The sequence below is a fragment of the Salmo trutta genome, chromosome 21, assembly GCF_901001165.1.
Source record: "Salmo trutta chromosome 21, fSalTru1.1, whole genome shotgun sequence".
Lineage (NCBI taxonomy): Eukaryota > Metazoa > Chordata > Actinopteri > Salmoniformes > Salmonidae > Salmo > Salmo trutta.
This window is the reverse complement of record NC_042977.1, coordinates 280693-308084: the sequence shown is the minus strand read 5'-3', so window position 1 is coordinate 308084 and position 27392 is coordinate 280693. Positions and strand designations below refer to the sequence as shown.

At 41.0% G+C, this 27392-nt stretch overlaps 1 protein-coding gene and 1 long non-coding RNA gene across 10 annotated transcripts in view; one reads left to right on the top strand and one right to left on the bottom strand.

The window, feature by feature from the left end:
* The window catches only part of asap1a (ArfGAP with SH3 domain, ankyrin repeat and PH domain 1a), a 210569-nt gene that overhangs the window by 170256 nt on the left and 12921 nt on the right, over positions 1 to 27392 (bottom strand). The gene's annotated exons all lie outside the window — the stretch shown is intronic.
* LOC115156500 (uncharacterized) lies at positions 19988 to 20466 on the top strand. Its single transcript, XR_003868246.1, has 2 exons — positions 19988 to 20245; positions 20407 to 20466. It is a non-coding gene; the product is annotated as an uncharacterized LOC115156500 (long non-coding RNA).

The following is a 27392-nucleotide window of genomic DNA, read 5'->3' as shown; positions in this document are numbered from 1 at the left end:
TGGTTACTACATGATTGGTTACTACATATGTTACTTCATTGTTTTGATGTCTTCACTATTATTCTACAATGTAGAAAATAGTCAAAAGAAAAACCCTTAAATGAGTAGGTGTTCTAAAACCTTTGACCGTTAGTCATCATATCTTGTCAGTCCACTAGGGTTTTTTTTATCTCATGTAAGTGTGTATATTGCATTTCTAATCCGAATGAGCGGTGGTTAGGATGCTAAGTATTAATATTTCCGTGAGCGTAGCTTCCAAATGTATCCAAATGTTGTCTCTCCTGGTCTCTCCCTCGCTTTACCTACCCCTCCATATGTGTTGTTACAGCCATCATATCTTGTCAGTCCACTAGGGATTTTTTTATATCATGTAAGTGTGTATGTGTATTCTGTGTTATTATTTAGTTAGTAAATAAATGATTCAATACATTTGTGTTGTACTGAATATTCAGAAGGGCTAGGGTTTTTGCGGATCCAAGGATTATGCGACGTTCAGAATGAGATTGATGAGGTAATAATTAATAATTGACTTATTGATGTAAGAGATATCTATAGGAGTTTAAGTCTGGATATAGTAACTTAATGCCCCCTGGATATAGTGCCCCAAATTCCTAATGAGTTAATTGTTACATGATTAATTTAATCGAGTAACAAACACAGATTGATTCGATAAATAACAGTCATCAGATAAAGGATAGTCACGTCACGACAGGTGTCAGGGAAAATATATGGAGTAGAAAGTATATCATTTTCTTTAGGAATGTAGTGACAACAGGTAAGCAACATTTCCTCCTTTACTGATTGAGGATCTTATTACTAATGAATGCGTGTTGTTTTTTATGACAATGTTTTTCTGTCTGCTTGCATTTTGTATTTAGATGTGTGTATTTTTTGTAATTTATGCCATTCAGGACTCATCTGTACAAAAGACCTTGCTCTCAGTATGACTCCCTGATAAAATAAAAGTAATATTTTTTTTATATAAATGGTAAACAGGTACGCGTCTTCCACTGACCTGTGCAAAGACAGACTGACAGGGATGTGACAATTAATTTTTATTTCTCTAATGTTATTTTGTTGTTGTCTGCATGTGAACTATCCTTCTGACCCTATGCAGCAAGGTCCCATCTCTACTTTTTAACAAGAACAAGTTTGTGCTCTGGTGACCATGCACAAGCTCCACCAGTCTGGACCTTCACTTCCTGATCACACCAAGTTTGCCCCTGACTGGTGCTTCGGCCTCATCAAGCAGCACTTCAGAAAGACCAGAGTGAACACTTTGTCAGAGATTGCTGGTGTGGTGAAGGACAGCACTGTGACATCCCACAGCTGGTTGGACTAGAGAATGGTACAGTGCTGGTGGAAAGCTATGGCTGGCAACAACACCTGACTCCGTACTTCAGGCTGCTGCCACAGATCAAGCAGTACCAGCACTTCAGGTGAATATCATTTTCATTGCATTGTATGAGGTTATTCTTATTATTTAAACTTGGGAGGACAATTGATGTTATGCAAGGTTGTAATTTCTTCTACATTTTTTTGTCAATTTTCCTGTTTTACAGCTTCGATGTTTTGGAGCCTGGTGTCGTCGTTGCCAAGGAGCGTTGGGACTCAGTCGGAACCAGGTTTCAGCTGCTGCGCACCGCTGACAACCTTTCCTCCCATAGATAGTCTGCCTGTATAAGCACCACCTGCACTCGACACAACCTGATCTTTTTGAGAAGAGGGGGTTTTGAGACGAAGAGGCCATAGACATCACATACCCTGCAGCAAAGTCAAGGGCAGGACAGGAACAGGCTCTCCAAATATTGATTCCCTTGTTCATTTTTGGTGAGGATGGGCCAGTTCATCACTGGGGGCAAGTTCCCAGTCATCAGCACTGCCTCTACAAACATTCACGTGACTCTTTCCTAACACACACATTCCATACGTTGCTGCTACTATTTATTTTTTTATCTTGCTGCTCAGCCACTTTTCCCCTGATTGTATGCATATAACTACCTCATCTATCACCAGTATCACTGATATGGTTATTGATATTGTTCTTGTACATACTGGTGATAGATGAGGTAGTTATACAGTATGTACAAGAACACTATCAATAACCATATCAGTGATACTGGTGATAGATGAGGTAGTTATACAGTATCACTGATATGGTTATTGATATTGTTCTTGTACATACTGTATAACTACCTCATCTATCACCACTATTGATATTGAACACACTGTACATTATTTTGTTCTTTCTCTCCTGGCATTGACACTTTTTGTTATTATTTTTTTATATTGACACTTTCTATTTCTGATATTGCTACTACGCAAATAAGCAAGTAACCATTTCACTGTACCGTTTACACCTTCTGTAGAGACCCATCCACTTAGCTAGACGTTGCTGTGGGGTGGTTATAGCATGTCTTTCACATGACCCATCAAGTTAGCCAGGTGTGTCTGGGGGTGATTACGGCCATCTATTGTATTTCATGAACATGTGTACATGTCTAGACAATAGTGACCCATCCACTTAGCTAGTTGTAGCTGTGGGGTGGTTTCCTTCACATGACCCATCGATTTAGACGGGTAAGCATCCTCTAATAATAAAATATTTTTATCTGGACACTACATTTTTTATATTGCTACTATGCAAATACGCAAGTAACCATTTCACTGTACTGTTTACAACTTCTGTATCCTGTGCATGTGACAAATACACATTTTTATATAGTTTGTGTTTATCAGACAGTAATGTGAAGAACAACATGACCTGCACCAAAGTCAGATTAGGATACAAGCCAAGGACTAGATAAAGAGTATTTTTACCTGGAGTTTTTCCCTTATTGTAGGCAACTACTTTCACCACTTTTAGTCTTGAAATCTTTGGTTGTTTACTAAATTACTCACTCTGTTTAGCACATGGCCTCACATGTGAATCCTTAAAAAGATGAGTGGGGCTATGGCTTAAGAGGGTGTGAACAATGCTGAATGGGTGTAAACAAAGAAGAGCTCTCCAGTAGGTACCAAAACATGTGGGGTTACAAGTTTATCAACTTTCAAAGCAGAATTACTTTCCCATTGTTCCTCAACTGTAGTATATGATATAACATGTTGTAGCACTGAGTCTCCACTTTTATCCAATGTAAAAAACACAATTTCAGATTTTGCTACATAAGGCCGAATCGAGGGAATCGGTCAGATATCTTTATTTTGACTCCGTCATGCGCTAATGTGTCAATTCGAAAAAGCGATAGATCCTCTCCAATATAGCATTTCTGAATTTGTAGATTAATATACATAAGTAATAACCTGAATAATAATACTGAAATGCCATGATAACGAAGTGTAATGGCTTGTTTCAAATGGATATGCTTGTTAATAGAACCTATGTAAACAAGTGTACAAACAGAATTGTGACCTCTCCCTTTTTACACAGGGCCTTATAGGCCTAAAACAACAGTAACATGCATTTAAACGAAATGGACAAAACATGAAGGAAAAGGGGGAAAAAAAAGGAGAAACCAGTGCCAAAGTGTGATGCAATAGTGAAACGTTTCTTTCGAATCTGATAGCCTATGCATTAAGTTGTGTCAATACAAAAATGTGACAATCCTCTCCAATCTGACATTTGTGGGTAGAAGCTGTCTCGGAGCCAGGTGGTCCGACAGCCGATGCTCTGGTACCGTTTGCCGGATAGTAGCAGAGTGAACAGTCTTTGGCTTGGGTGGCTGGAGTTTTGGGGAATTTGATACCGCCTGATATAAAGGTCCTGGATGGCCCCAGTGATGTACTGGGTTGTCCATACCACCCTCTATAGCGCTTTGCGGTTAGGGTGGTGCATTTGCCATACCAAGCAGTAATGCAGCCAGTCAAGATGCTCGAGGATGCAGTTGTATAACTTTGAGGATCCATGCCAAATCTTTTCAGCATCCTGAGGGGGAAGAGGCGCTGTCGTGTCCTCTTTACGACTGTGTGGGTGTGTGTGGAGCATGTTGTCCTTAGTGATGTGGACGCAAAGGAACTTCAAGATCTCGACACGCTCCACAACAGCCCTGTCGATGTGGATTGGGGCGTGCTCTCCCCTCTTTCTCCTATAGTCCTCGATCAGTTCCTTGGTCTTACTGACATTGAGGGAGAGGTTGTTGTCATGGCACCACACTGCCAAGTCTCTGACCTCCTCCCTGTAGGCTGTTTCATTGCCACTGGTGATCAGGTCTACTACCGTTGTCTCATCAGCAAACTTGATGATGGTGTTGGAGTCGTGCGTGGCCACGCAGACATGGGTGAACAGGGACTACAGGAGGTGACAAAGCACAAACCATTGAATGGCCCCCGTGTTGAGGGTCAGCATGGTGACGGTGTCGTTGCCTACCCAGAGCTTAGTGACGAGCTTGGAGGGGACTATGTTGTTGAACGCTGAGCTGTAGTCTATGAACAGCATTCTCACATGGTTATTTCCTCTCTTGTCCAGGTGGGAAAGGGCAGTGCAAAGTGCAATTGCGTCATCTGTGGATCTGTTGGGGCAGTATGTGAATTGGAGTTGGTATAGGGTGTCTGGGATGATGGTGTTGATGTGTGTCATGACAAGCCTTTCAAAACACTTCATAATTATAGATGTGAGTGGTACGGGGCGACAGTCACGTAGGCAGATTACCTTGGAAATCTTGTGAACAGGGACAATTGTGGTCAGTTTGAAATGTGTTGGGATTACAGACTGCGACAAGGAGAGATTGAAAATGTCTGTTAACACACTTGTCAGCTGGTCTGTGTGTGCTTTAAGAACGCGCCCTGGTATTCCGTTTGGCCCGGAGGCCTTAGAACAATATAATTAAAACAGTGAATAGTAAAAGAATAAATAATAGGGAAAATAGTGGCCTAAACATGTTACTACTTTTACTATTAAATTAATTAACTAGCTTTCCTTATGGCTCCCATTATCACTACTAGCATTACTACCACTACAATCTGTACCTACTACCTACTAAAACTATTACAACCATCATCATCACATCAGTACTACTACAAATACCATTGTCATTACTACTACCACCACTAAACTACTAATGATCTCTCTCTCTACCTACTAAAATTATTACCACCATCATATCCCCCGTGCATCCCGCAAAGGCAGAGGTGTTGCTAACATAACATTTACGATAGCAAATTTCAATTTACAAAAAAAAAAAAAACACGTTTTCGTCTTTTGAGCTTCTAGTCATGAAATCTATGCAGCCTACTCAATCACTTCTTATAGCTACTGTTTACAGGCCTCCTGGGCCATATACAGCGTTCCTCACCGAGTTCCCTGAATTCCTATCGGATATTGTAGTCATAGCAGATAATATTCTAATTTTTGGTGACTTTAATATTCACATGGGAAAGTCCACAGACCCACTCCAAAAGGCTTCCGGAGCCATCATCCACTCAGTGGGTTTTGTCCAACATGTCTCTGGACCTACTCACTGCCACAGTCATACTCTGGACCTAGTTTTGTCCCGTGGAATAAATGTTGTGGATCTTAATATTTTTCCTCAAAATCCTGGACTATCGGACCACCATTTTATTACGTTTGCAAATCGCAACAAATAATCTGCCCAGACCCCAACCAAGGAGCATCAAATGTCGTGCTATAAATTCTCAGACAACCCAAAGATTCCTTGATGCCTTTCCAGACTCCCTCTGCCTACCCAAGGACGTCAGAGGACAAAAATCAGTTAACCACCTAACTGAGGAACTCAATTTAACCTTGCGCAATAACCTAGATGCAGTTGCACCCCTAAAAACATTTGTCATAAGAAACCAGCTCCATGAAATACAGAAAATACACGAGCTCTGAAGCAAGCTTCCAGAAAATTGGAACGGAAATGGCGCCACACCAAACTGGAAGTCGTCCGACTAGCTTGGAAAGACAGTACCGTGCAGTATCGAAGAGCCCTCACTGCTGCTCGATCATCCTATTTTTCCAACTTAATGGAGGAAAATAAGAACAATCCGGGGGAAAAAAATTATACTGTCGCAAAGCTGACTAAAAAGCAGCATTCCCCAAGAGAGGATGGCTTTCACTTCAGCAGTAATAAATTAATTAACTTCTTTGAGGAAAAGATCATGATCAATAGAAAGAAAATTACAGACTCCTCTTTAAATCTGCGTATTCCTCCAAAGCTCCGTTGTCCTGAGTCTGCACAACTCTGCCAGGACCTAGGATCAAGGGAGACATTCAAATGTTTTAGTACTATATCTCTTGACACATTGATGAAAATAATCATGGCCTCTAAACCTTCAAGCTGCATACTGGACCCTATTCAAACTAAACTACTGAAAGAGCTGCTTCCTGTGCTTGGCCCGCCTATGTTGAACATAATAAACGGCTCTCTATCCACCGGATGTGTACCAAACTCACTAAAAGTGGCAGTAATAAAGCCTCTCTTGAAAAAGCCAAATATTGACCCAGAAAATATATATTTTTAAACTAATCGGCCAATATCGAATCTTCTATTCCTCTCAAAAGAAATTGAAAAAGCTGTTGCGCTGCAACTCACTGCCTTCCTGAAGACCAACAATGTATACGAAACGCTTCTTACTGGTTTTAGACCCAATCATAGCACTGAGACTGCACTTGTGAAGGTAGTAAATTACCTTTTAATGGTGTCAGACCGAGGCTCTGCATCTGTCCTCGTGCTCCTGGCTCTTAGTGCTGCTTTTGATACCATCGATCACCACATTCTTTTGGAGAGATTGGAAACCCAAATTGGTCTACACGGACAAGTTCTGGCCTGGTTTAGATCTTATCTGTCGGAAAGATATCAGTTTGTCTCTGTGAATGGTTTGTCCTCTGACAAATCAATTGTAAATTTCGGTGTTCCTCAAGGTTCCGTTTTAGGACCGCTATTGTTTTCACTATGTATTTTACCTCTTGGGGATGTCATTCGAAAACATAATGTTAAATTTCACTGCTATGCAGATGACACACAGCTGTACATTTCAATGAAACATTGTGAAGCCCCAAAATTGCCCTCGCTAGAAGCCTGTGTTTCAGACATAAGGAAGTGGATGGCTGCAAACTTTCTACTTGAATCTGACAATTAAATTTGATGGTTGTACAGTCGTCTCAAATAAAACTGAAGGACCTCGGCGTTACTATGGACCCTGATCTCTCTTTTGAAGAACATGTCAAGACTGTTTTAAGGACAGCTTTTTCCATCTACATAACATTGCAGAAACTTTCTGTCCAAAAATGATGCAGAAAGATTTATCCATGCTTTTGTCACTTCTAGGTTGGACTACTGCAATGCTCTACTTTCCGGCTACCCGGATAAAGCACTAAATAAACCTTAGTTAGAGCTAAATACGGCTGCTAGAAACCTGACTAGAACCAAAAAATGTGATCATATTACGCCAGTGCAAGCCTCCCTACACTGGCTTCCTGTTAAGGCAAGGGCTGACTTCAAGGTTTTACTGCTAACCTACAAAGCATTACATGGGCTTGCTCCTACCCATCTTTCTGATTTGGTCCTGCCGTACATACCTACACGTACGCTACGGTCACAAGACGCAGGCCTCCTAATTGTCCCTAGAATTTCTAAGCAAACAGCTGGAGGCAGAGCTTTCTCCTATAGAGCTCCATTTTTATGGAATGGTCTGCCTACCCATGTGAGAGACGCAGACTCGGTCTCAACCTTTAAGTCTTTATTGAAGACTCATCTCTTCAGTAGGTCCTATGATTGAGTGTAGTCTGGCCCAGGAGTGTGAAGGTGAACGGAAAAGCTCTGGAGCAACGAACCGCCCTTGCTTTCTCTGCCTGGCCAGTTCCCCTCTCTCCACTGGGATTCTCTGCCTCTAAACCTATTACAAGGGCTGAGTCACTGGCTTACTGGTGTTCTTCCATGCTGTCCCTAGGAGGGGTGCGTCACTTGAGTGGGTTGAGACACTGACGTGGTCTTCCTGTCTGGGTTGGCGCCCCCCCTTGGGTTGTGCCGTGGCGGAGATCTTTGTGGGCTGTACTCGGCCTTGTCTCAGGATGGTAAGTTGGTGATTGAAGGTATTCCTCTAGTGGTGTGGGGGTTGTGCTTTGGCAAAGTGGGTGGGGTTATATCCTGCCTTTTTGGCCCTGTCTGGAAGCATCATCGAATGGGGCCACAGTGTCTCCTGACCCCTCCTGTCTCAGCCTCCACTAATTATGCTGCAGTAGTTTATGTGTCGGGGGGCTAGGGTCAGTCTGTTATATCTGGAGTATTTCTCCTGTCTTATACGGTGTCCTGTGTGAATTTAAGTATGCTCTCTCTAATTCTCCCTTTCTCTCTTTCTTTCTCTTCTCTCTCTTGGAGGACCTGAGCCCTAGGACCATGCCTCAGGACTACCTGGCATGATGACTCCTTGCTGTCCCCAGTCCACCTGGCTGTGCTGCTGCTCCAGTTTCAACTGTTCTGCCTGCGGCTATGGAACTCTGACCTGTTCACCGGACGTGCTACCTGTCCCAGACCTGCTGTTTTCAACTCTCTAGAGACAGCAGGAGCGGTCGAGATACCCTGTGATCGGCTATGAAAAGCCAACTGACATTTACTCCTGAGGTGCTGACTTGTTGCACCCTCGACAACTACTGTGAATATTATTATTTGACCATGCTGGTCATTTATGAACATTTGAACATATTGGCCACGTTCTGTTATAATCTCCACCCGGCACAGCCAGAAGAGGACTGGCCACCCCTCATAGCCTGGTTCCTCTCTAGGTATCTTCCTAGGTTTTGGCCTTTCTAGGGAGTTTTTTCTAGCCACCGTGCTTCTACACCTGCATTGCTTGCTGTTTGGGGTTTTAGGCTGGGTTTCTCTGCAGCACTTTGAGATATCAGCTGATGTAAGAAGGGCTATATAAATACATTTGATTGATTTGATCATCGTCACATCAGTACTACTACAACTACCATTATCATTACTACTACCACCACCACCATTAAACTACTAATGATCTCTCTATCTGTACTGTCTTTCTTACACAATGTCTTGAGATCATTCCTTACAAGCTTTCCCAATAATGCCCTCCTAGGTCTACATAATGTTTGAAGTTCTTTGACAATAACCAATAATCATTTTGACCTCCTCGGCTCAAAGACTGGGCTTCGACTATACAAAAAGCGAGCATTAACTGTCTAAATCTGATGTAAAATATAAATCACAAGAATACATGAAAGGTGGGGTAGAGGGAGAAAGAGAATAACAGAGAGAAAAAGAGAGAAGGGTCTACAGCCAGAGGTGAGGGGGAGGGAAGAGAATTGCGGAATGATGCTTCGTGTTACCAGTGGTCCTTGTTGCCACAGCAACCCCGACCTCAGGATGTGGGTCACCTCAGTGTCAGATGTACTGCCTGAACTGGAGCTGATGACAAAGTCTGCAAATTCACCTAAATACAGTGCTTAGTGAAAGTCTACACACTCTTTGCACAGTTCTGACATTTTTCTGCCTGTAATTTCTGTATTTTCAAGTCATGTGTGTATGTGTATGGGTATGCTTGTCACCAGCAGGGACTGGAGAGTTTGTCAGGATCATGAAAGGAGCAAAGCCCAAGTAAAAAGTCAGGGAAAAACCCCACCTCAGTCATCTGAAAACCTAACCCCGGCTGGAGTTTTATTTCTCAGAGGAACAATTATACTTTTTTATTTACAATTTTACTGTCCATCAATGATTCCCAACCAAATGTACAGAGCTTGAGCAATTCTGACAAAACAATGGATATATGTTGCCCTAAGAGTGCTGCCAAAGGTGCTTCCACCAAGTATTAACTGCCAATGCCAAGAGTGAGCAAAGCTGTCATCAAGGAAAATCTCAAATATATTTTGATTCATTTAACACTTTTTTGGTTACTAGATGATTCCATGTGTTATTTCATAGTTTTGATGTCTTCACTATTATTCTACAATGTAGAAATTTAGCACAAATAAAGAAAAACCCTTGAATGAGTAGGTGTTCTAAAACTTTTGACCGGTAGTGTAATTATAGGCCTAGGCTAGGGTTTCAACCCCTGATTTAAAATGTAAGGATATTAAGTGATATTGAATTGTGTTTGGTTGTCAACGCAACCAAATATTAAACATTGAAGGACATGTAACTGGATAGTCCCATCTGTGCCACTGACTTATTTTAGCTTTAATTCCAGTTTGTCTACAAATTAATAATTGATATGTCGGATTCACGTCTCAATCTCAACCAAAAGTCAAAGTTAAAGACTAGGACTAAAGCAAATGAAACTGCATTTAAAGTTTGATTTAGTCCTATTTTTTTTACTTAGATGTTTTGTTGAGATGGAGACGTGAATCGAACATATCAATTATTAATCTGTAGACAAACTGAAATTAAAGCCAGACTAAGTCAGTGGAACAGATGTAAGTATCCAAGAGAAAGATAAATCTCCTTCAAATGTTGATATTTGATTGCATTGACAACTAAACAACTCAAGTTCCCTTTTGAAATACAATAAATAGCCTATTAACTTTCTAACAAGTTAAATTATGTGTTGGATTCATATATCCAACTCAACCAAAAATAAAAGTAAAACATTTAGATTTTGCCAGTGGCTCAGATGTAAATGTACATTTTTGGTTGCGTTGTCAACCCAGCACAATTCAATATTACTTTTCTAAAACAGTAAATAGCCAAAAGTTAAGGCCCTCTTACAAACTAATGTAATATTCAACCTTAAAATGAGTAACATGTCCATGGCCTCATTGAGGTTAATGTACCTATACATTTCTTCTTCTGTAATCATATACCTGTAAAGCGTACATGTTCAAGATACCATGCATAGGTCATTGCAGGTCTGTGTAGATCTTCACCATTGCTGTAATAATCTGTGCAGAATTTCTACAGCACTGATCACTTGCACTTTGTACTTTTAATGTCATCTCAACTGTAATCCAGGTCATTTGGTTGTGCTTTGAGATTAATCACAGTGATAACACAAACTGATGAATAAATAAACAAAATATCTGATTTGAACTTCGCTGTGCTTTTAGATAGTTGAAAGAGCAGTGATAGACTTTCGGGTGACAACTAAAACAGAAAATCGGACATTGTTTCTCCATTGGAATTCGGTGGTGCTTTTAGATGGTTGAAAGCATAGTGATAATTCAACTCACTTTTAGCTGTCTTTTTAAGGTGAATCCCTGACCAACTCCCAGCTAACAACTTTTTAAACTTCTCATTCTATTCTAAATATGCACGAATCGGGTTTTAGATCTGGACATAGCACTGTTTCTGCCACTGCGTTAAATATGATGCTTTAAATTGCCTAGATCGTAAAAAACATTGTGCTGCCCTATCTAGAGAGCTTTTCAAGGCATTCGACATCGTTGACCATTCCCTACTCATTCTTAAATGGGCCTGGAAGTAAGTCTTGCAAATGGTTTAAGAGCTATCTGACAAACAGGATACAATGTGTGCTTTCTGATGGTGTCAAGTCTAGTTTCCTCGATATTACGAAAGATGTACCACCGGGGTCGGTATTGGGACCTGTTCTCTTTACTATACTGAATAAATGCAAAATGTTTAAGTATTTAATGAGTTACAGTTCATAAGGAAAACAGTCAATTTAAATACATTCACTAGGCCCTAATCTATGGATTTCACATGACTGGGAAAACAGATATGCATCTGTTGGTCACAGATACCTTAAAAAACAAGTAGGGGCAGAAAACCAGTCAGTAGCTGGTATGACCACCATTTGCCTCATGCAGCACGACACATCTCCTTTGCATAGAGTTGATCAGGTTGTTGATTGTGGCCTGTGGAATGTATGTATGGTCCATGTATTGAATCCTGTAATATTAATCTATTTGCAGACGTACAGTTATGTATGCCATTGCACCGACTGTTGACCAAGCTAAGTTAGAGCTGCAATCTGATTTTGTTGAATTACAGAAAGCCCAATTTGATTTAAAACTTGTACTTAATGCAGGAAAAACTTAATACATGTGACTCACCACCTGGATTTGGTCTTATGAAGCAAAATTTGAAATTGTGTTTTTTACATTGGATAAAAGTAGAGACTCAGAGCTACAAAATGGTATAACATACACTGCATTTTGGAGGAACAATGGGAAAGTAATTCTGCTTTTAAAGTTGATAAACTTGTAAACTCAATTTTGAGAAAATGGCCTTCGAATGTTTTGGCATCTAGTGAAGAGCTCTTCTTTGTCTGCACACCCATTCAGCATTGTTCACACTTTCTTAAGCTTTATCACTACCCATATCGTATCGCTCTCAGAGCGTTCAGAACCCACACTTGACGCTCTAACCAATGATTTGTTCACCTCTGTAATAACATGAAAACAGCCTAACCAGCTCTGCTGGCAACAATTCCATTATACTTTTTTGCTGACGTTTACTGACACTGGCCATATTCAACGGGTCTTGTACACTTTAGCTTAAAACATGAAGCTGGCTAGCTAGGCTAGTAAACAATGAACCTAGCTAGGTAAACAATGTGTAAGAACACACTTGTCACATAACGTTAGCTAACGAGCCAGCCAGCTAACGTTAGCTACTTAAACAACAATGAACATAGTGCCAAATCATTTCGGTACTACCCTGCATGAATCTGCTGGGAGCTCACCAACCAGGTTCAATGTTAGCTAGCTAATATTTGGCTCTAACTAGCAAAGCAAATGGTTCTGGGATACAAATAATAACATCATAGCCGTAACGTTAGCTAGGGAGCCAGCCAGCTAACGTTAGCTAGCTAGCTAACAGTACACTTTTGCTTGAAATGAAACCACTTTGTCAAAATTAGAAACGTGTAATATCTAAAAATGTAGCTAGCTAGAGTATCTTATACAAATACATCATCATGCATGATGGACGCGTCTCCCTGTCACGGACGCCATGCCACGGTCGCCCTTAGTTTGAAGATGTAATCCGGAGACAGGTGTTTTCTCCATCTCTTTAGCTATCATACTCTAATTCCACTGATTTCAAAACTTGATCCTCCAGAAAGTGGAGAGCAACACTTTTGCAGCTTCACTATACAATCAATGTTTTTAACTGCGTTCGACAGGATTACCAACACAGACTGACCAGCTCAAATAGACAGAAGCCTTCTATATGGCAGACCAATCTGCCTCTCTCGGCATGTCCAGCCCACTCATTATCTCAGCCAATAATGGCTAGTGGGAAGGTTGCTGACTTTTTCTGTGGCTTAACCAACAAGGTTCGTAATTAACATTTTTGATTCGTATTTACAGATGGCATACAAGTTTGTTATTAAGACACATTAAAGTTCACATGTTCCAGAAGGCATTTCTGCCAAAAAACAGTGACACTGGCTGTAACACAACAAAATGTGGTAAAGATCAAGGTGTGAATACTTACAGAAGGCACTGTACCTTACTTCCCTGTGGAACCCGTTTGCAGGGTTGGTAAACTCAAGGACCCGCTTGTCTCCACAAAGTTGGCTAAATCCGCCTCTAGTTTTAACGCACCACAGTTATGGAAAACCTTACAAAACAAATTCCACCTGGATTCCCTGGTGCTGACAGGGCAGTTTAAAACTCTGTTATTAAATGATTTCACTGAAGTGTGCAATTGTTTCAATTGACTATTATAACTTGTTGTAATAACCTGATTTAATGTATTTATAGCCGTCTTTTGGGGGGGGGGTATTGATGGAATGTTTGTCCTCAGGGCACCATTGCAAATGAGGCAGGGTCTCAATTGGGCTCCCCTGAATAAATACAAGTAAATAGGTTGTAATCTCACTGATCAACGTATCAACCAAACATTACCCAATTATCCACCTTGAAATGACGTGGTGTGCCCAGTGGGTTGGATCTGAGTCAATATGCTCTCACAGCAAAGAACTTGGCAAGTGGTACAGGCAGACTTCTCCTTTTATCCTGAGTTCCCTTTTACCAATGGCGGGGCGGTTTTTGTCCTCGAGGACCGCAAGTGTCACACTTTTGCTCCAGCACTAATTAACACACCTGATTAAACTCATTGTGATGATTTCCTGGACCCAGATTGAACCTATTCCTAGACTAGAAACACTTTGAATAAAGACTCTCCATAGACCTTTTTCATAGCTATTCTCCATAGACGACTAGTGCAGTTAGCTAATAAAGCCCTGTATTAAAATCAGGGTGGTAGAGGACAAAGACGAGGGCTGTTCTGAGTACTCCAAAACTAGTACCATAACGGATATGGATAATTGTCACAATATGATTATGATAAGAATTTTGAGGGTAATTATGCGTGATCTAAAACAAAATATGTTTTTAGCTGCCAGCACGCATCTCTCTCATGTCACTCAAACAGTGCGTAGTGCAGTGCGCTGTAAATAATTCAACTGTCTAGTTCTGCTGTCTGTAAAGAAATGGTCAGGCTGTAGGTTGATCCTGCTGCTCTGTTTGGATAGAGGGAAGCTGTCTCTCTGTTCACTTGCTCTTCATTGCTTGATCATTTCACAGGTCACTTCTCCTCACATTTCGCCCACATCCTTTTGATTGCTACTATAACAAGGATGTTTGCTACCAAGCTATCAATGTGCATAATATCTAATAAGCAGAGCAAGGGGTAGGAAAAAAGGATGAAACGCTGATGCAAGTTTTGAGAACACGCACAGACACAGATCCACATCTACTGCTTCTTTGATTTATAGAATTGTGCAGGTTCATAATTATGTATTGCCAACCTCCATTTAGACATTTTAAAACAATTACATTTTTCAGCTCATGAGTATCAGCCAATCTGACTATTAACTGTCAATTTATGGATACGGTTATGAATACGGACAGATCGGGACACCCCTAGCAATGGTTCTACACAGCTCAACCAGTACTTAAAAAGCCTGGATCTGACCCAGATGACCTTGAGAAGTCCAACCTGCCCTTTTCGGGTAAGCTCCTTGAACATGCTGTGTCTAGACAACTCCAACACCATCTGGCCCTTGTCCATCACCATCTGGCCCTTCACAAGCTACTGGAGCCCTTCCAGTCAAGTCTCGGAGCTAGACACCGTACCGAGACTGCCCTGGTAAGGGCCACCAATGACCTCTTCATGAGTGCTGACTCTGGGACTGCCAGCATCCTCATACTGTTGGACCTCAGTGCAGCATTCCACAAGGTCCTCCCCTCGAGTGAGGGGAAATCGATTTTTGTATTTTTTACTATGGCGTGTGTATGCGCCTTGGGTGGCAGAAACGCGCTTTAGAAATTACATGAATTATTATGATTATTATTCCAAATCGAAATATAACATTTTTGTGCGTTGGTGTGCAGTCATTTTTAATATACAGGTTACAGATCACACTATGGGAAGGTTTTTGCATTGTTTTCAACAGAGCACTTCACTTCCTACCTCGTTAGAAAATGTGCCTCGTTGGAAAATTTGAATGTTCAAATGGCTGTGGTATGAATAAAGTGAATTAAGCATGGCTTTTAGTCCAGGAGACACCTGATAAAGAGGCACACACACACACACACACACACACACACAACTTCCAGATGGAAGACAATTTCTGCAGTGTGAGCGAAACACAACTGACAACCTCATTCAGCATTATCTTGTCCAAGTCCAAAACAATGAACTGGGCCAGCAAAGACCTTAAAAGGAAGGTGTCAATCACCAGTATTTCCATTTGCCAAGGACAGGCGTGCAAAGTGCTGTTACTCAGCAAAAACCTACCAAACACAAATACTGTACATTACAAACAAACACACACATTCAGCCATTGTGTCCATTTCAAGCTTGTAGGAAAAGTAACATCTATGGGACAATATCAAATGATGTCATGAGAGGGACTGGATTTTCAAGACCCTGCCTGAAGGGTAGCATAAAAAAATACACACACTCTCAAGCACAATCGCTCACCCACACTGATGTGCATACAGCCAGACAATGCAGCTGGACACACATCACACTGCCAAGCTATTTGGTCAGAAGGTGCATGCATGCACACACACACACACACACGTCTCTTGATCTCAATGGAGCCACTTCACTAAACCCAACCCAACATTTAGCCCTCAACTCTATCATTCTTTCTCCTCCCTCCCTTTCTGTTGCTCTTCCTCTCCCTCTTTTTCTTGTCCATTCTCCCTTCTCCTCTGTCCTTTTCCTAACCCTCTATCACTACCTGTCCTGCTCTCCCTCTCAGACTACCACTATTCAACTCCCTTTCCAAACCAAAACATCCCTGAGAGCGACTGCCAAAGGCAAATTAGACAACACTCATGTCAAGCTGCACCAGTTATCGTCAAGGAGAAACACTAAACCTTTGCAAGATTACAACCTTCCCTCTCAGCATAGCTAAAAATGGCCCACTTTGCAAGTGGTCAGGGATAGATGGAAGTGTATAACAGATAGACAAGTGCTGAGGTGGACGTTTCATGAACTTTTATGACAGAAGGCTGCAGCAGCGACAGGACTTTATCCAACATTACGCTGAAGGCGAAATAGCAGACATGCATAAAGATGGCTGCATCCATGCAGTTACCATATATGCCTCGTATGCTAAGTTTGCCGTGTTATAAATTGCTCTCCGTTACTCGTTTTTTGTATCTGTATTATCACAGTATACATGACCCCAATTCTATATCCATGACACCGGCAATTACAAAAAAACTAAAAAATAGATTGTACTGATTTATGGGCATATTGAACCACTCAGTGGATAGTTCTAAAACAATGACGTCATATCTATATTCTGACATCTTTATGACTATTGAGAATTTGCTAAATAATTTGGGTTATTCAACTGGAACTGACTCACCAACCAAATCACACTGTTCCATTTCATAGCATTTCTCGCTAACCCCCTCGAGTCTGACATAACTCTGTCAAACTCATTTAGATTACAAAGGACTATTGCCACATTTACATAAAAGATTTAAGCCAGGGTTTTACCCAAAAGGCTCAGACTTTTCCGTTTCCATCCATGTGGGCCGGCACCCGTGTCACACTGGGCCATGGCTCCGGCAGACGAAAGCCAGGCCACTGGTACTTTTCAGCTTTCATTTACATAACAATGGCTAACTGGGAATGTTAACACCTCACAAAGCGCTGTTTTGATTATCCAGAGGTTGTTTCTCACAATCAAAGCTAGCTATGGAAACCCAATTTCCCTACTATAACCACATGCACATTCTTTGCAATTAATTATTTCAATTAAAAAAAATCTATATTTATAACCTTGTCAACATCTTGACTATATTTCCTATTCATTTTGCAACTAATTTCATGTATGTTTTCATGGAAAACAAGGACATTTCTAAGTGACCCCAAACTTTTGAATGGGAGTGTAAATTTTAGATTCATCAAAGCAGCCACCCTTTGCCTTGATGACAGCTTTGCACACTCTTTGCATTCTCTCAGCCAGCTTTTCCAACAGTCTTGAAGGATTTCCCACATATGCTGAGCACTTGTTGGCTGCTTTTCCTTCATTCTGCAGTCTGACTCATCCCAAACCATGTCAATTGGGTTGAGGTTGGGGGATTGTGGAGGCCAGGTTATCTGATGCAGCACTCCATCACTCTCCTTCTTGGTAAAATAGCCCTTATAGAGCCTGGAGGTGTGTTGAGTCACTGTCTTGTTGAAAAACAAATGATTGTCCCACTAAGCGCAAACCAGATGGGATGGCGTATCGCTGCAGAATGCTGAGGTAGCCATGCTGGTTAAGTGCGCCTTGAATTCTAAATAAATCACCTAGTGTCACCAGCAAAGCAACCCCACAACATCACACCTCCTCCTCCATGCTTCACGGTGGGAACCACATGCGGAGATCATCCGTTCACCTACTCTGCGTCTCACAAAGACACAGCGGTTGGAACCAAACATTTTAAATATAGACTCATCAGACCAAAGGACAGATTTCCACCGGTCTAATGTCCATTCTTCTTATTGGTGTCCTTTAGTAGTGGTTTCTTTGCAGCAATTCAACCATGAAGGCCTGATTCACACAGTCTACTCTGATCAGTTGATGTTGAGATGTGTCTGTTACTTGAACTCTGTGAAGCATTTATTTGGGCTGCAATCTGAGGTGCAGTTATTCTAATGAATTTATCCTCTGCAGCAGAGGTAATTCTGGGTCTTCCTTTCTTGTGGCGGTCCTCATGAGAACCTATTTCATCATAGCGCTTGATGGTTTTTGCAACTGCACACACATTTTCCAGATTGACTGACCTTCATGTCTTAAAGCAATGATGGACTGCTGTTTGTCTTTGCTTATTTGACCTGTTCTTGCTATAATCTGGACTTGGTATTTTACCAAATAAGGCTATCTTAGTCGTTTAACACTTTTTTGGTTACTACATGATTCCATATGTGTTATTTGATAGTTTGATGTATTCGCTATTATTCTACAATGTATTAAACAGTAGAAATAAAGAAAAACCCTGGAATGAGTAGGTGTCTTGATGGATGGAATGACAGTACTAAATACTTATGGTGGACAATAAGATTTGGAAGACAAGATGCATTATGACTATAAAACAACTTTTTGTCCCTTGAACACTATTTTTAAGCAAATCAAAACGGAATTAAAAAGCTGGACTCCAAAAAACAGGTTCACCTACAAAAACTTTCAGACACTATTAAATATCTAAATCCTGTTAAGTAGGCTAATAATGAACCCACATATTGATGTGAAAACATATTTGTATTTACATGAATTAATCTATTATGGTTGTAAAATTTCAAAGATTCTTTTAAATAAAAAAAGCAAAAAGAGACTCACGAGATACATGCTGAAAAAAAAAAAAAAATGTTCACACCAGAACGACAAATGGCTAAAAGCAGCGGGTGGCTGCGGTGTGTTATCCCCCTGTGTCTTTTGCTCCAACCTGCATGTGTGTCTTTTGGAGGGGTTAGAATAAAGAGGAAGTCAAATGTCCGCTGGACCTTTTCATGAATAAAGTGACCTTAATCTTAATTGGGCACTATGAACAGGATACAGGAAGGGTGAAATGTTTCACCTACCCATGATCATCACAGCTCTCTTACATGCTGACCAGACCGGACACGTCGCGTGTGCGAGCGTCACAAAATAAATTAAGAAATCCATGTTATTCAATTATTGCACCCACACTGCTCGCGTGCGCCAACGAGCGTCTGTGTTGCCAAGGGCTAAAACAGAAGTCATTCCTATTTTTGACGCAGATCGCGCTGCAAGTCCTGCCTCTCCCATCTCCTCATCGGTTTATAGAAGCAGGTACCCACATGCCATCTCCCCATTGGTTATACCCACGTGGGTGATTAAAAGACTAAATGTTTTGCCGGTCATCGTGGTAATACTATGAAAGTGTAGATGCCAATCACCATATAAGTTCAAAGATGAAAAAGCCTGGAAGGAGGAGAGATGACTAGAAACGATTCAGTTGGCCGTTTTATGTGTGGATTAATTGTCGGAGTAGAGGACCTTGTGCATTTCAGGTAAAATAACAAATCAATGTTTATATCCCAGGACAAATTAGCTAGCAACAGCAAGCTAGCTAAATAGGAGAAATTAGCTAGCAAATGCAAGCTAACTAGCTACATTGCCATACATGTTAATGCTTTTCGACCTGTCCCCAAATTAGTGTTATTGGTTCAGAGTTTGTTTTGATATTTTAACCTGGGTGTCGTGATTGCGTTTGGTGTGGGGGGACAAAATATATTTATGCACGATAGCGCACGTGCGCAGCCGGTTTGGGTTCCGTGTTACAGTAGAGTTAGTAACAACATTTCTGACATGATATATCAGGAAACAAATTCTTAACCACAAACCTCAGAAAGAAGACCCCTCACTCCTAGATACAGGTTAGGGGAGTTCTTATTGTTGCCTTGAAAGAGGAAAGAAGTAGTAGGGGCAAAGTTTTACAAAGAGGGAACTTCATTAATGACACTGAAGAGCACTTCAAATATGCAAAATCGTGTTTGGGTGGTTTCCACTGACCAAAACAACAGAGATGTGGAAATCAACATTAACTGACAATTAATCTGCGAGTGTATGTCGTTGTTTTTTTTTTAAATTGTTTACGTGTTCGCTATGCGGGGGAAATGATAAGACAGGTGGAACTACGTGGCTAATAACTGTTGTAACGGGGATCATTATCGTAGCAACACATCTTTGGGGGTGAAGGCATTTCCGCGCGGTGTTAGCTAAGTTTTCATGTTACCGGGTGTAGTTCGTAAAGGTTGATATGTGTATGTTAGGATGAAGCGTGAATTCATGCCAGGAATAATAAGTGTGAAGTTTGATTTCCTCCCTTCTGTAATAAGCAGCCAATGAGGTATTTTTCCTTTATTCGTGTGTTCAATCTGATACTGTTATAGCTCCGGCTAAACTGTGTATGTATGTAAGCACTTCAGAGTTATACCAAGCTAATAAGTCACTCATAAGGCAAGAAGGTGTAAGAGTGTGCTTAAAACTGTATTTTCATTTACTTTATAGTTCTCACGGAAGGTGATAATTCTGACTAAACTACAGAATAAAGCCGCCAGTTAAAATCAAGGAACGGTTGTGCTCGTGGTTACTGGAGGGAGTTACACTGACTATTGTATAGGTGAGTCGTGTGTGTATCCATCAGATGCGCTGTTCTCTAACTGCCATACTTTTAATTAAGCATTATGACAGTCTTACGGCCCCATCTATGATGACACTGCACCATCCTAGTGTTTCTACCATTACACCTGAAACACAAATTAAATTGAGCAGCTCAACCCCTTCTTTTGTTACATTTAGGGCACACTGTTTTCCTATTACAGTGACAAAGACAATCCACGAGACTCAAATCTCAGTCGAGACACAACAGCAGTAACCATGAATGGTTTGGTGACCTCACTCCCGAGGACAGGAGACAGGGCTTGTGTAACGCTGCCATAGTGCATCGCCTGGCACTGCCACTCCACTGTCCCCAGACAAAGTCACAACAGCGTCAGTCAACTCCACCACAATGACATAGATGGGCCAGTTGAGCCAGGCAATTTTCCTTCCACAAAGACACAGCTCAGTCCCAAAAGCTACCCTATAAACCAGTCGAGACGACCATGTATTCATTACCGTTCCCACTGACCAAAAGAAATTCCTAAATCAGAGCGAGTGGTTCTGGTACTATTGTACTGATGAAGATCAGAGATGTACAGCATGTAATATAATGTAAAAGTCAGTCGTAAAATTTCATTGACTTTGATATTTGGACCAATAGTTGAATTCTTCTTAACTGCTGTTAGTCATGGGGCGCACCATTTATTTTTTTATCAACGGCAGATCATTTATCTCAGGCAGATCACATTGACCATCCATAGAAAATTATCCTTAGACTGCCCATCTTTATACATGTTAATCATCTTTACAGAGACTGGTTTATGCTACAGAGAGGACAGAGTTGTCCCCAGTGAGACCAGTGTGATTATTTGAAGGTTCATGTTTGAGATTTCAACCCAGCATTTAGAATGTGAGGCTCAAAAGCTAATAATTAATGTTTGACTGCTCATGTTGGAAGAATGATTGTTATCCATTAAAACCAGCCGGTCTTAGCACCAGTTTGTCTGGACACTATGAGCTATGAATACTGTCAGTGAAAGAGGCGATGCCAGAGGGATGACTGCGCCCTAAAATCTGTCCATGCAAGAATACAGCGGTAAGCAGAACAATTGCAAATATTTTGTATGGAGGTCAATGAGAGAGTTGAATTTTTTAAACATAAAATTGAATAGCTAATTTGCGAAGTGAGGCTTATTTGATCAATTACAAGTTTCGCAATGTTTCGATTGTTACGAATGTAGTGATATACGTGAACGCACATGGTATCTCGGCAACTTTGAGAAAAACTATGAGAGATGTTCCTATTAGTGTTGTACGGTATACTGTAGCTTTGGTAGTTTTTTGATACTACAACATGAAAAATGGTTCGGTACCTGCATTTTTCTAACTCTCGGTTCTTCCATCAAATGTGTCTCATGTCGTCAAAATCAAATCAAATGTTATTCGTCACATGCTTTCTCAACAACAGGTATGGACTAAAAGTGAAATGCTTATAGAGGAATAACAGAAAAGTAATTACACGTAATAATAAATACACAATGAGAAACGATAGGTTGGCTATATACACAGGATACCAGTACCGAGTTGATGTGCAGGGGTACGAGGTAATTGAGGTAGATATGTACATTTAACTAGGAATAAAATGACAGATAATAAACAGTAACAGCAGCGTATGTGATGAGTCAGAAAGGGTCAATGCAGAGAGTCCTGGTAGCTTTTTGATAAACTATTTAACTCATTTATCAGTTTTATGGCTTGGGGGTATAAGCTGTTCAGGGTCGTGTTGGTTCCATAATGTCAATAAAACCCAAAACACAGCAAAATGAAGCACTAACCTTTGATGATCTTCATCAGATGACACTCCTAGGACATTATGTTATACAATACATGTATGTTTTGTTCATTCAAGTTCATATTTATATCCAAAAACAGCTTTTTACATTGGCGCGTGATGTTCAGAAAATGTATTCCCACCGAAAACTTCCGGTGAATTTACAAAAATACTCATCATAAACTTTGTCAAAATACATAATTATTTTAAGAATTATAGATAGAGAACTCCTTTATGCAATCGCTGTGTCAGATTTTAAAATAGCTTTCGGCGAAGGCAAATTTTTTAATATTCTGAGTACATAGCTCAGCCATCACGGTGAGCTATTCAGACACCCGCCAAGTTTGGGGCAACCTAAACTCAGAATTACTATTAGAAATATTGTATTACCTTTGCTGATCTTTGTCAGAATGCACTCCCAGGACTGCTACTTCCACAAGAAATTTTGTTTTTGTTCGAAATAATCCATAGTTATGTCCAAATACCTCCGTTTTGTTTGTGCGTTCAGGTCACTATCCAAAGGGTAACACGCGAGCGCAATTCGAGACACAAAAAGTCCAAATGTTCCATTACCGTACTTAGAAGCATGTCAAACGCTGTTTAAAATCAATTTTTATGGTTTTGTTTACGTAAAATTGTGATAATATTCCAACCGGACAATAGTGTATTCAATCAAGGAGCAAAAGAAAAAACAGCGTGCTCGGGGGAACGCGCATATCCAATCTCTTTGTCCTCAGGCAGACCACTCAGTAACTGAGCTCCTATACTCTGCCCAGAGACAGGAGAAGGCTCAATCCGCTTTCTGAAGGCTTAGAAAGTGCAACGTAACAGCACAGATACTGTAGTTTCGAAAGGGACTAGAAAGAACTACATTTCTCAGATCCTACACTTCCTGGTTGACTTTTTCTCAGGTTTTTAAAAACTTTAGAGTTTTCTATCCAAATCTACTAATAATATGCATATTCTCATTTCTGGGCAAGAGTAGTAACCAGTTTAAAATCGGGTACGTTTTTTCATACGGACGTGAAAATACTGTTCCCTATCCATATCAGGTTAAAGTGGTTTGCAATATCAGTTGGTTTTGTGATGAATGAGCCATCTGATTCAGTGGATGATGGAGCTGAGTTTGCCTTTTTTCCAAAATGTTCATTGAAGGTGCTCCAAAGCTTTTTTACTGTCATTCTTTATGTCATTTATCTTTGTTTCATAGTGTAGTTTCTTCTTCTTTATATTCAGTTTAGTCACATGATTTCTTAATTTTCAGTACGTTTGCCAATCGGTTGTGCAGACAGAATTATTTGCCATTCCTTTTGCCTCATCCCTCTAAACCATACCGTTTTTTAATTCCTCATCAATCCAAGGGGATTTAACAGTTTTCCTTTTCTTATTGGGTGCGTGCTTATTAGTAACTGGGATAAGCAATTTCATAAATGTGTCAAGTGCAACGTCTGTTTTCTCCTCATTACACACCACGTACCAACAAATATTATTTACATCAACATAGGAATCATTACAAAACTTATTGTATGACCTCTTATACACTATATTAGGCCCAGACTTTGGAACTTTGGCTTTCCTAGATATGGCTACTATATTGTGATCACTACATCCGATGGATCTGGACACTGCTTTCAAGCATATTTCTGCAGCAATACTAAAGATATGATGTTCATACATGTTCATGATTTCAACATGTCCTGAATGGCAGTGATGTACTGGGCCGTACTCACTACCCTCTGTAGCGGCTTGCAGTTGGATGCCAAGCAGTTGCCATACCAAGTGATGATGCAGCCAGTCAAGAAGCTCTCAATGGTGCAGCTGTAGAACTTAAGGATCGGAGGGGCCAGGCCAAATCCTTTCAGCCTCCTGGGGCGCAGGTAGCCTAGTGGTTAGAGCACTAGGCCAGTAACCAAAAGGTTGCTGGATCAAATCCCTGAGCTGACAAGGTAAAAATCTGCCGTTCTGCCACTGAACAAGGTAGTTAACCCACTGTTTCCCGGTAGGCCGTCATTGTAAATAAGAATTTGTTCTTAACTGACTTGCCTAGTTAAATAACGTCTGAATCCTGAGCGAGAAGAGGCATTGTTGTTCCCTCTTCACGACTGTGTTGGTGTGTTTGGACCATGATAGGTAAAAGCCCAACAAGCATGTGTTACTAGAATGCTAACAAATCCTATACATAGAAATTCCTGTATTGGATACATGGTAAATGCTAACTAGCGAGAGCAAACAAACAAACCCCACGGACAGCTCAACTCATAAAGTTATACAAGTATCTCAAAAGGCTACTCACAGTTTACTGCACACACAAAACAAATATTACACAGCAGGAGGGGATCCAGAAGGGGATTGTCTCTAGCAGCTGCTGTTACCAAGATGCTTGATCTTGCGAGCCACTAGCTAACAAGTTAGCAAAACAAATACACTGCTGGATATAATAAATGTTGCACATCTTAGATAATTCACTTTAAACTAGGGCTGCCAGAATTAAATCTGTTTAGTCAAGTTAACTTTTTGTAATTTTAATGCACTAATTTTCATTAATCGTGATGAAAGTATTTCATTAATCGCACTGAAAGTATTCTAAATACACCAAAACATCCAAAATATATACAGCTAAAAAACAATGCTGTCAAAACAAGTTTACATTAAGGTTAAAGAAAGTGGGCTTTATCAATTTACCAGATTTTCCTAACTGTTACAAAATCAAGAGGTCAATATTCTTGTAATGCTTTTTGTATAATATTTTGGTATTAATCACAGCAAATCCTGCAATTAACTTAATTAAAAACTACTTTAAACAATAGTTGTGAATTTCATACGGATGTAAATAAGGCGCTGACCTGGAGTGACTGACATCACAAAGCTCCCGTTTGCTCATTGTGTTTCTTTGTAAACACAAATGACATGGCCTAATCAGCCGTTTGGGGAATTTTTTATAAGGAAAAATAATCTGACACTGTTAGAAACATAAATACAGATATAGTCGCCTCGCAGACCCACAGTGCAATTATCTTCAAACTACATAAGCTGAAAGAAGGCCCGGATTGAAACAGTTAATTGAATAGAGCCACCTCATAATTGACATGCACAATTTGAAGCAGTCCACACGGAGATGAAGCCTGTCGTTACCGCATTATTACTGCAGTAAGTTTCTACTGGTGGGTTTTATGTCTGCATCGGTAGCCCTGAAATCCTCTGACTGCAGTGTCTGTGCCTGGGGTTTTTCTCTGTTTGGAAAGCCCAGAGGCTCTATCGTGCTCTCCCTCTCCGGATTAAATTACCAGTACTGGAAAATGCATTACTCTCTGTTCATTCTCTCCATCTATGTTCTCTCTCTCGCTCTCTGACAGATCATGCCATAGTCCATCTCTGGATCCCCTTTTGACAATACCAAACTAATGGTTCTAGTTTCTTTTTTTCTACCCCCTTTTTCTCCCCAATTTCTTGTCTCATCGCTGCAACACCCCAACGGCATCGGGAGGCGAAGGTCGAATCATGCGTCCTCCGAAACATGACCCACCAAACCGCACTTCTTAACACCCAGCCGCTTAACCCGGAAGCTAGCCGCAGCAATGTGTTGGAGGAAACACAGTCCACCTGACGACCGAGGTCAGCCTGCAGGCGCCCGGCCTGCCACAACGAGTTGCTATAGCGTGATGAGTAAAGCCCACCCGGCCAAACCCTCCCCTAACCTGGACGACGCTGGGCCAATTGTGCACCGCGCTATGGGACCTCCAATCACAGCCGGTTGTGATACAGTCCGGGATTGAACCCGTGTTTGTAGTGACGCCTCTAGCACTGTGCCACTCGGGAGGCCCACAGTTCTAGTTTCTATTGAGGCAAATCACCTGCTGATGTTGTTTATCTGCACTTGTTAGAATCTCAGCCCTGATCATGTGAAGCTATTTTTTTTTTCATGCACAATGACATTTAACCGCCATTGCAAACGGACAGTTGTGTCAAGTGTTTATTACACAATGCCTTCACTTGTTTTTTTGATAACTAAAGGATATTTTCTTTTCTGGCATGGCGTACACTGGCATCCCTGCAGACTGATGGTCTGTACATTGGAATTGGCATCTGTGCTTATATTCCAAAAGAAACTAAATCAGAATTGTAACCATGGCTCTCTACAGGATGAATGATTTGTATGAGTGAAACACAAGTAGACGTCGGCAAGAATACACTCAGACAGATCTCTATTTGCCGCTTTTTTGCTCATGCAACTCAAATCGACACAAAACACAATATACAGATCTACATTACAGTTTACAGTATAAGCCAAATATAGGCCCATTCCTTGCAAAAGATTTAACTATGCCTGTGTGTGTATGAATCTTGGCTTGAATCATCGTCAACAAATGAACACACAAACACACCTCAGTACTATGGCAGTGTGTGTTGGCAGGGTAGTGGGGTGATTGAAGGCTTTGTTTCAACAATGAAGGCAAGTCAATTACAACAATGTAGATGACATGGACATCCTCTTTTTGTATATGTTCATCCATACAGTATGAATTCAGATTTGTGCTCAATGACTTGTGAACTATTGATTTAGTGACCCATAGATTTAGTTGCCGGGCTATACTCGGCCTTGTCTTAGGTGGTTGGAGGTTGGAGACATCCCTCTAGTGGTGTGGGGGCTGTGCTTTGGCAAAGGGGGTGGGGTTAAATCCTGCCTGTTTGGCCCTGTCCGGGGGTATCATCGGATGGGGCCAGTGTCTTCTGATCCCTCCTGTCTCAGCCTCCAGTATTTATGCTGCAGTAGTTTATGTGTCGGGGGGCTAGGGTCAGTCTGTTACATCTGGAGTATTCTCTTGTCTTATCCGGTGTCCTGTGTGAATTTAAATATGCTCTCTCTAATTCTCTCTTTCTCTCCTTTCTTTCTCTCGGAGGACCTGAGCCCTAGGACCATGCCTCAGGACTACCTGGCATGATGACTCCTTGCTGTCCCCAGTCCACCTGGCCGTGCTGCTGCTCCAGTTTCAACTGTTCTGCCTGCGGCTATGGAACCCTGACCTGTTCACTGGACGTGCTTGTTGCACCCTCGACAACTACT